The sequence below is a fragment of the Ipomoea nil genome, unplaced genomic scaffold (genome assembly GCF_001879475.1).
Source record: "Ipomoea nil cultivar Tokyo-kokei standard unplaced genomic scaffold, Asagao_1.1 scaffold0782, whole genome shotgun sequence".
In the NCBI taxonomy this organism is placed as follows: Eukaryota; Viridiplantae; Streptophyta; class Magnoliopsida; order Solanales; family Convolvulaceae; genus Ipomoea; species Ipomoea nil.
The window spans coordinates 890,001-899,668 of record NW_017617210.1 but is presented as its reverse complement, the minus strand read 5'-3'; the positions used below and the strand labels follow the sequence as shown (position 1 = coordinate 899,668).

Below are 9,668 nucleotides of genomic sequence, written 5' to 3'. Positions count from 1 at the left end.
AAAAGTGTAGGAGTTTATGGGTGGAGGTTTGATGCCCAATTAAACTCTAATTTTCCTCCTTTATCTCCTGATTCCTTCTCAAAATCGTGTACCACAGATATAAACACACTCAAACATCTCGTTTAGTAGCAAAAATTATTCCACAAATAATTAATCACACATACAAAATATTAAACACATATACACGGCATTCCTAATTAAAAATACATATAATTTGGAAATTAACACAATTAACACACATATTCCTAATTTATAAGTAGAAACAACTTTATATAAAAAACATATTAATCAGATTCCAAAATTTTAGAAACTAACAAAATACTAATTTCTAGATTTCTAAAACATTTTATAGCAATTTATATCACATATACTGCATATATACGAAACACACATACAAATAACATATTAAATCACATTTTGCACATAGCACATATATATTAACAAATAAACATGGTAAATCATTTTTAGAGCAAATTGTTCATGCAAACAAGTTAGTTAATTTACAGAAACATGAACACATACTCAAAAACTGATTAACACATTAAAACATGCAATTTTAAACAATTATCAAATAAATCACGAATTGCACATTTTATCAAATTAATTTGCATGCATATGATTTCACGTTAAATAACACATGCAAAATACACAAATAAATTTCTAACACATATTGCAATTTTATCACATAAATATTTCGAATAAAAACATGCATAGAAACACATAAAACAATTTATCCACATAAAACAATTAATTTTGAGCACAAGTATCAATTTAAATAGAGAGATTAAGTTCAGTGACACTTAGCTCATTTGATCATTCCCAACTCGTGCCTTAAGGTAGAAAAATCTCGTTTCGCATAAAGGCTTCGTGAGAATATCAGCAACTTGGTTTTCCGTAGGGATATATTCGATCTTCAGATTTTTCTTTTCAACGTGATCCCTTATAAAATGGGTGTCGAATGTCGATGTGTTTGGTTCTTGAGTGAAGCACCGGATTGTGAGTGATAGCGATTGAACTAGTATTATCACAATAAATACTAACGTCATCACAATTAACTCCGTAATCCTTCAATTGTTGCTTCATCCACAAAATTTGCGCACAACAACTTCCTGCAGCAATATATTCGGCCTCGGCGGTACTAGTTGCGATGGAATTTTGCTTTTTGCTGAACCAAGAAACAAGCCTTCCCCCCAAGAACTGGCATGTCCCCGGAAGTGCTTTTTCTGTCTATTTTGCCAACCTGCAAAATCCGCATCTGAAAAACCCGTTAGAGTAAAATCTGTACCTTTTGGATACCACAATCCAACATTGATTGTGCCTTTCAGATATCGTATGATCTTCTTTGTTGCGGTGAGGTGGCTTTCTTTTGGATTTGCTTGGAATCTTGCACACACGCCCACAGCATAAGAAATGTCCGGCCTGCTTGCAGTAAGATATAGAAGTGAACCAATCATTCCTCTATATTTTGTTTGATCGACATCTTTTCCATCTTCATCTTTGTCTAGCCTTGTTGATGTGCTCATTGGAATTTTGATCCGATGATTTTCCATCAAGGCCAAACTTCTTTATCAAGTCGCGGGTGTACTTTGCTTGATTGATGAATACTCCTTCTTTCAGTTGTTTGACTTGTAAGCCCAAGAAGTAATTCAATTCACCCATCATGCTCATTTAGAATTTATTCTGCATAAGCTTCGAAAATTTCTCACACAAAGAATTGTTAGTGCTTCCAAAAATAATATCATCAACATATATTTGCACTAATAAAATATGATCACCATCTTGAATTCTAAATAGAGTTTTGTCAACAAGGTCTTTGGTGAATCCACAGCTTATCAAGAACATTGACAAAGTATCATACCAAGCTCTAGGTGCTTGTTTCAACCCATACAATGCCTTTTTAAGTTTGTAGACTTTATCACCTTCGCCTTTTACCTCAAAACCTGGGGGTTGTTCGACATAAACTTCTTCTTCGAGTAGACCATTCAAGAATGCGCTTTTCACGTCCATTTGATAAACAGTGAAATCTTTGTGTGCGGCGTAGGCTAGGAAAATTCTGATTGCTTCAAGTCGAGCCACCCGGTGCAAAAGTTTCATCAAAATCAATTCCTTCTTCTGAGAGTATCCTTTTGCAACGAGCCTTGCTTTATTCCTAACAATCACGCCTTCTTCGTTTGCTTTGTTCCGGAAGACCCATTTGGTTCCTACAACGTTGTGGTTCGGCGGTCTTGGAACAAGTTCCCAAACATCATTTCTTTTGAATTGATCGAGCTCCTCTTGCATAGCATTTATCCAATCCGGATCATTGAGAGCTTCGTCAATTTCTTTTGGTTCAATCTGAGATAGATAACACGTGAACAATGCTTCCGTAGTAGATGATCTTGTTTTCACGCCTTCATGAATATTCCCAATAATTAATTCTGGAGGGTGATTTTTGAGCCATCTTAAATCTGGTTGAAATGGGTGCATGGTACTGGGTGGAGCCATTTGTTGTGAATTTGCAGTGTTGGTTCGAATTTCATCAATTAAATTGTCTTGAAATTGATTACCAACATCACATGCAATTTGATCATTAATTGGATCACCAACTTGTACTGCATTTCCATTCCCACGTGAGGCATCACTCCCAAAATTATTATTTAAAGAATTTCCAACTTCTTCTGGGTGAGGGATGGGATTTTCTAGAGAATTAATTTCCAACTCATCCATTCCCTGCAAAACATCATCTTCACACGTATCATTAGTATCACAAAAATCAATATGACACTTGTTACCATTTTGTGCAATTTCTTCGTCCAGAGCGCCATTTTTGATTTGTGATTTTTCATCAAATACCACATGTATGGATTCTTCAACCACCATTGATCTTTTATTCAGAACTCTGTACGCCTTGCTGGTAGCTGAATATCCTAGAAAAATTCCTTCATCTGCACGCTCATCAAAAGCTTTTAGATGCAATTTATCATTAATATGAATAAAACATTTGCATCCAAAAATATGAAAATAACCAATATTTGGTTTTCTCCCTTTATATAGCTCGTATGGCGTCTTCTTGTACTGCTTATGGATCATGCTTCAATTTTGTGTGTAACAAGCACTGTTGATAGCTTCCGCCCAATAGCGTTTCGGGAGACCGGCAGCACTAATCATCACTCCTGCGGCTTCTTTGAGCGTCCGGTTTCTTCTTTTGGCAACACCGTTTTGTTGCGGTGTTCTTGCGGCAGATAATTGATGAGAAATTCCATGTGAATTGCAAAAAGCTTGTATAACTCCATTCACGAACTCGGTTCCGCGATCCGTTCGTATTTTTGATATTTGCAATTCTTTCTCATTTTGTAGTTGCTTCAACAGCTTCGGTAGAACTTGCTCAACTTCATTTTTCTTCTTGAGAAACACGGTCCAAGTGTACCTGGAAAAATCATCAACAACAACGAGAGTATATTTCTTACCACTTACACTTATTGGATCAACCGGTCCAAATAAGTCCATATGTAGTAAGCTTAGCGGTCTTGACGTTGACTCGTGTGTCTTTGATTTGAATGATGATTTGATTTGCTTTCCGCGTTGGCATGCATCACACACTTGGTCCTTCTTGAAGATAATATCTGGCAAGCCTTCTACTAGATTCTTCTTTGCAAGCTGATTGATGGTCTTGAAGTTTAAGTGGTTGAGCTTTCTGTGCCATTCCCAATTAGCTTCATTTGAATTTCTGGCCATTAAGCACACTGAATCTTTGCTAGTGCTCCAATCCACAATATACATATTCTTTCGCCGTTTTCCAGATAAAATAATCTCATTTGTGAGCTCATTTTTTATTAGGCAATTATCTTTAGAAAATTCTACAAGATAGCCTTTATCACAAAATTGACTAGTGCTCAACAAATTAAATTTTAATCCTTCAACGAAAGAAACATCTTCAATCTTCAAACAATTTTTCTTGATCGTGCCAACTCCTTTTGTAATTCCATAATTTTGATTTCCTCCGAATATAACTTTTGGTCCATCGATTTCTTTGAAATTAACTAGATAGGATTTATTTCTAGTCATGTGGCGTGAGCAACCACTATCGATGTACCAAACATCCTGTAAAAAAGATTAATTAATTTTAGGTACCCATACTTGCTTGGGTCCTTTACTGTTAGTGATTTTTGGTAACCAAACCCACCTTGATCTTATTGAATTAAGATGAGGCGATTTGTAACCATTTGAGACACGATAATCATAACTCACATTAGAAAATATTTTTGGCGCCGGGTTTTGAAAATTATTTTTATATTTTGGCACCTGGGAAGAGAATGGTTGCTTTGGTCTATAAAAAACATTACATCTATTGCACAACCAATCTTTTTGAGTTGGATAAAATCTCCCAACTTTATTTCTAGAAAAGCTTCCCTCTTTTCTATGAAATCTTTTTGCACTTGACTCTTTGGCATATCTTTGCTTGTAGAATTTTTGTTGCTTTGCCGTAGTATAAACTTGTTTCGGCCTTTCAACATTCAACTTTGCATTTGTTTGATAGCCAAGTCCTTGTCTCATCGTGCTATTCTGACTTTTAACAAATTTTACCACTTGAACTTTATTATTTAAAGTAGTAGTAGAATTAGTCAGATTTTGAGGGGTTTGAGAACATGTGGAGTCATAACCAATTCCGGTTCTATCTCCTGATGGCTTTTGCATGCTCACCATTTTATCTATAATTTTTGACGAATTAGTGAACGTAGCAATAGTAGCTCTAAGATTATGTTCTCTAACCTCTCTAGCTTTACACTCTTCTTGAAGATGAATATTTTCATTCTTCAATTTACTCACTTCAAGTAAAGCATCTTGCAATTTTTTATTCATTTCTTCTTTTTCAAGAATTAGAATATTATTGCGCTCCTTGAGTTGAGGATGAGTGAGCATAATCTCTTGACATTCTCACATTAGATTGTCAATAGATTCACGAGAAAAAGAGGAATTAACAGAATTGAAAGAATTAGAACTTACCTCTTCTTCCTCTGCGTCAAGAGCCATAAGACAATCTTCACTTGTACTCAACTCAGTTGACTTGCATATTAGCGCCGTATCATCATCCGAATATGAGCTTTCATCGCTTGATGATGAATCCTCCGAATCATCATTTTCGTTTGGTTCGTTGCCAACGAGAGCTTTTCTTTTGTCGCGCTTGAACCTTTTGCTTTCGGATTTGTTCGGCGTAGATTCAACATTTTTGCCTTGATACTTGCTAACGATCGGATACGGACAATTTATTTTAAAATATCCGGGTTTGCGGCAATTGTAGCACAAATCCTTATTTTCTTCGACTTTTTCTTCTTGTGTTATGCGAGGGATGAATTTTCCACGAGCTGAATTTTTGTTGTCTCCTTTTCGCATAAACCTTCTAAGCTTTTTGACAAAAAGAGCAAATTGTTCGTCAGTCATAAAATCAACATTATTTTCTACTGACCTGGAGGTTGACGGTTGTTCGGCCATTAGAGCAGCATTTCGAGCTTCATGAACATCATCATCTTTGGCCTTCATTTCGAACTCATATGCTTTTAGATCACTAAATAATTTGTCTGTTGACAACATTCTTAGATCTCGGTGATCGCGCATAGCCGTAACCTTCATATCCCATGCAGATGGTAAGCCTCGTAGGATTTTGAGATTAATTTCTTTTTGGCTAATATTTTTGCCAAGATCACTAATCTCTCCAAGAACTTTGATCATTCGAGCTTCCATGTATGCAACACTTTCATTTGAGAGCATTTTGAAATCTTCGAACTTCTTCATGGCGATTGTGAGCTTATTGTCTTTTTCTTGTTCATCTCCTTCGCCAATCTTGATGAGAGTTTCCCATATTTCTTTGGCAGTGGCACACTTTCGGATCTTCGGAAATATTGTATCATCAACGGCTTTGAATAGAATATCCTTGGCAATATTGTCAAGATTATTCCGCGTTCTATCGTTCGATGTCCATTCCGGTTTTGGCTTTTGTACGTACTGTGGAGCATCCGGGGATATAACAAACGCCGTATTGACTTTTAATATTTCTATAGGGCCAGTGGAAATAACTTCCCACATTTCATCGTGTAAAGCCAATAAGTGTACCTGCATACGAACTTTCCAATCATCAAATTTATCAAGAGAGAATAATAGATTTTGAGCTAAATCTTTCTTCATCATCATTACGAGAGATATGAAAGATTAATCCAATTCACACACTTTGTAGAATGGATCTGTCTAGCAGTCAAAAATAGTTGACCCACTTTAGGGACAATTTTGACTCGGGTAAACACCTGCTCAGATACCAATTGTTGGTCCCAAAAGAGGTTAGGTGAAAGTCTAGAGGGGGGGGGGGGGGGGGGGGGAATAGACTTTCAAACTTTTTCGCACAGCACAACAATTGCTAAGACAGAGATAAACCAAAACTCATAACTAGATTGTTAGAGTATAGTGCACAGCGGAAATAATTAAACATAAAGTGTGTGTCAGATTGTGTGAGAAGTATATCTTCGTGAGAGTGAATATGTAAAGAGCGGTATGTAAAGAAAGCAGTAAAGAACACAAGACAATTATAGTGGTTCGCGAGGTGGTGTAATCCTCCTACTCCACTTGCTCTTTTCTCCAAGAGCCAATTCACTATATCTACCACTCCTTGGTTCCAAGATACAATGAATTTCCGTGATCTAGCGCTTTGATCACAAAGCCCGCACTAATCACGCCCAGTGACACCACACTGCTGCTTCGGGTTTCACGTCGCCGCGCTACTATCCCAGGATTTCACGACTCCGCATTACTTTCCCCCCGTCTTCCACACTCCGGTAGAAACGTATCCGTGATCTGGTGCTTTGATCACCAAGCCCACACCAATCACGCCCAGTGCCTCCGACACTGCTGCTTCGGATCTCACAGCTCCGTGTGACAATCCAGGATTTCACAGCTCCGTGCTACTTTCCTCCCTTCTCTTGTTTTGCTCCAAAACAAGTGTTGTCTTGCTTCCAACTTCTGAGACTCTGTAGATGATCTTCAATGATGCGCAGGTCTCTTTGATGAAGATAAACACTCTGGAATGATTTCTCTTGATAGCTCTAAGTGTTTTCTCTTTTTGAATATATCAAGTAAAGCACTTGATATTTTACTCTGCTTTGCTCTTGTTTAAGAACTCTCAGAATATTTTTCTCTTGAAGCTCTCTGAGTTCTTTTCTCTCACTTGAAGATTTTAGCTCTTTTAAGCTTAATTGCTCTATTCGATCCTTTGATGGATTCGAATTTTCTGCTCTCTTTTTTTTTTTTTTTTGAGTTCGTTGTATGCTCTTCTGCTCTTATTCACTGCTCTGTTCTTCAAGTCTTCATATCTTCATCATTTTATAGCTGGTGATGAGAATTCGTCCGTTGGAAAGAGACGCTCCCATGTCAGAGATCTTATCTTATCTTCTGCAAAAATGTCAGAAAGAGATAAGCTAGCCGTTTGAAAGATCTTCATCTCCATGTAAATGAGCTCCCAAACTTCATCTGATATTCCTCTGGTTTTACGTTGAGTGGAAATATCTGGGTCTCAGTTTTGGTGTAGAATGGCTTCTCTGATCAGCTCTGAAGTGGTCCTTGTATCTCTGGTATTAAAAAATAATCTTTATTTTAATCCCATACTAGTTAGACTAGTATTTTCCTTGTGAGAATATTTTTCATTGTAAGTTCTGCTTCATCTTCTTCATTCACACGTCTGGGTGTTCTCAGACTTCAAACTGGCTTTGAACTTCCACCCAATTTGAATTTTTCCTTTGTAATTGACACCCAATTTCAATTGGCTTGTAATTGGCACCCAATTTGAATTTCTCCATTGTAATTGGCTCCCAATTGACTTTGACTTGCAATTGGCTCCCAACATCTCCTGGTGCTCCAATTACTTCTCAATGTTGACTTCGAAATTGGACTTCTCTTCATCTCAATTCAATTGCTCCTCAATGTCTTCTTTTAATTGGTCCTCTTCATCTCAATTCAATTGCTCCTCAATGTCTTCTTTTAATTGGTCCCTTTAATTGGTCCCCAATCTGAATTGCATCCCATACTACAACTTGAATTGGCTCTCTTCATCTCAATTCAATTGCTCCTCAATGTCTTCTTTTAATTGGTCCCCAATCTGAATTGCATCCCATACTACAACTTCTCTTCATCTCAATTCAATTGCTCCTCAATGTCTTCTTTTAATTGGTCCCTTTAATTGGTCCCCAATCTGAATTGCATCCCATACTACAACTTGAATTGGCTCTCTTCATCTCAATTCCTCCTCAATCTGAATTGCATCCCATACTACAACTTGAATTGGCTCTCTTCATCTCAATTCCTCCTCAATGTCTTCTTTTAATTGGTCCCCAATCTGAATTGCATCCCATACTACAACTTGAATTGGCTCCCAGTTTCTTTCTCTGAACTAGCTCCCAATTTCAATTAATCTCAATTTCTCTGAAACTGGCTCCCAGTTTCTTTCTCTGAACTAGCTCCCAATTTCAATTAATCTCAATTTCTCTGAAACTGGCTCCCAATTTCAATTGCTTCGAAACTAGCTCCCAATTTCAATTTCTATGAAATCGGCTCCCAATTTCAATTAATCTGAAACTGGCTCCCAACTTCAATTGCTTCGAAACTAGCTCCCAATTTCAATTTCTATGAAATCGGCTCCCAATTCCTTTGAATTGGCTCCCAAGTGCAATTGCATCTCAATTGAATTTCCACTTGCAATCGGCGCCCATAGCTTAAACTAGCGCCCAACTCCATCAGATTAATTTTGACCTCTCAAATTTTACCTTGTAAAATTGTTGATGGTGAGTTTCAAACTTGAGCCATTTCGGATAATATATCAAGCATCATCCACTTCGTCCGTACAGCTTTTGATTAAATCTCCAATCACATTTGATGTACTTCTTTCTTTCCATAGATGCTTGATCTCCAAGTCAACTTCATGCATTCTTCCAATATTAATTTTCTTCACGAAAATTCTTCTGGGATATCTTCTTTGAGTAGTAGCGACGTGAATATTGTATCATTCATCTTCTTCTTTAATTTGTCATTTTCTCCAGACAAATTCTTGATTTTCGGCTTTATATCTTCTTCTTCTATTTTCATCCATTTTCCTCTGTTTTTCTCTTTTGATAATTAAATAATTTCCCGATCATGGTCTAAGACTCTACTAGTCCTATAAATAAAAATGGGGGATCTACAAATACAAATTTGGCATATCAAAACCATTACACTTTATTCCTAACAGACTTCATATTTGATAATGTTGGACTCATTAATTGCTCCACAAAACTGATCCCAATATAGTTTTATCTATATGTACATCCATACATATATATGTATTGTATTAAAATTATGAATGTATATACTTATTATGCTTTTTATGCTATTTTTATGCTTTATATATTTGTTGTGTATGTTTTATTAATTATATATACATATAACAAATTATTATTAGAGAAAATTGTAATTTATGTCCCTCCATAATATGTCAATTATCAAAGTTACTCTTGAATTATTAGTGGTATAAACGTTGCCCCTCAATTTTCAAAACTATACATATATTGCCCATCTCGTACTGTATAGAAAGAAAATTGAGGAAAAATATTTACACTACAAGATGGGTAATATATGTACCGTTTTAAAAATTGATAGCAACATTTACACCATTAATA

General features: G+C 36.4%; 1 long non-coding RNA gene across 1 annotated transcript in view; it reads right to left on the bottom strand.

The window, feature by feature from the left end:
- Positions 1-9,486: 9,486 nt before the first annotated feature.
- Positions 9,487-9,668, bottom strand: part of LOC109177032 — a 2,477-nt gene continuing 2,295 nt past the window's right edge. Inside the window, exon 3 of the long non-coding RNA XR_002053501.1 lies at positions 9,487-9,571. This is a non-coding gene — a long non-coding RNA (uncharacterized LOC109177032). The remainder of the gene's footprint in view (positions 9,572-9,668) is intronic.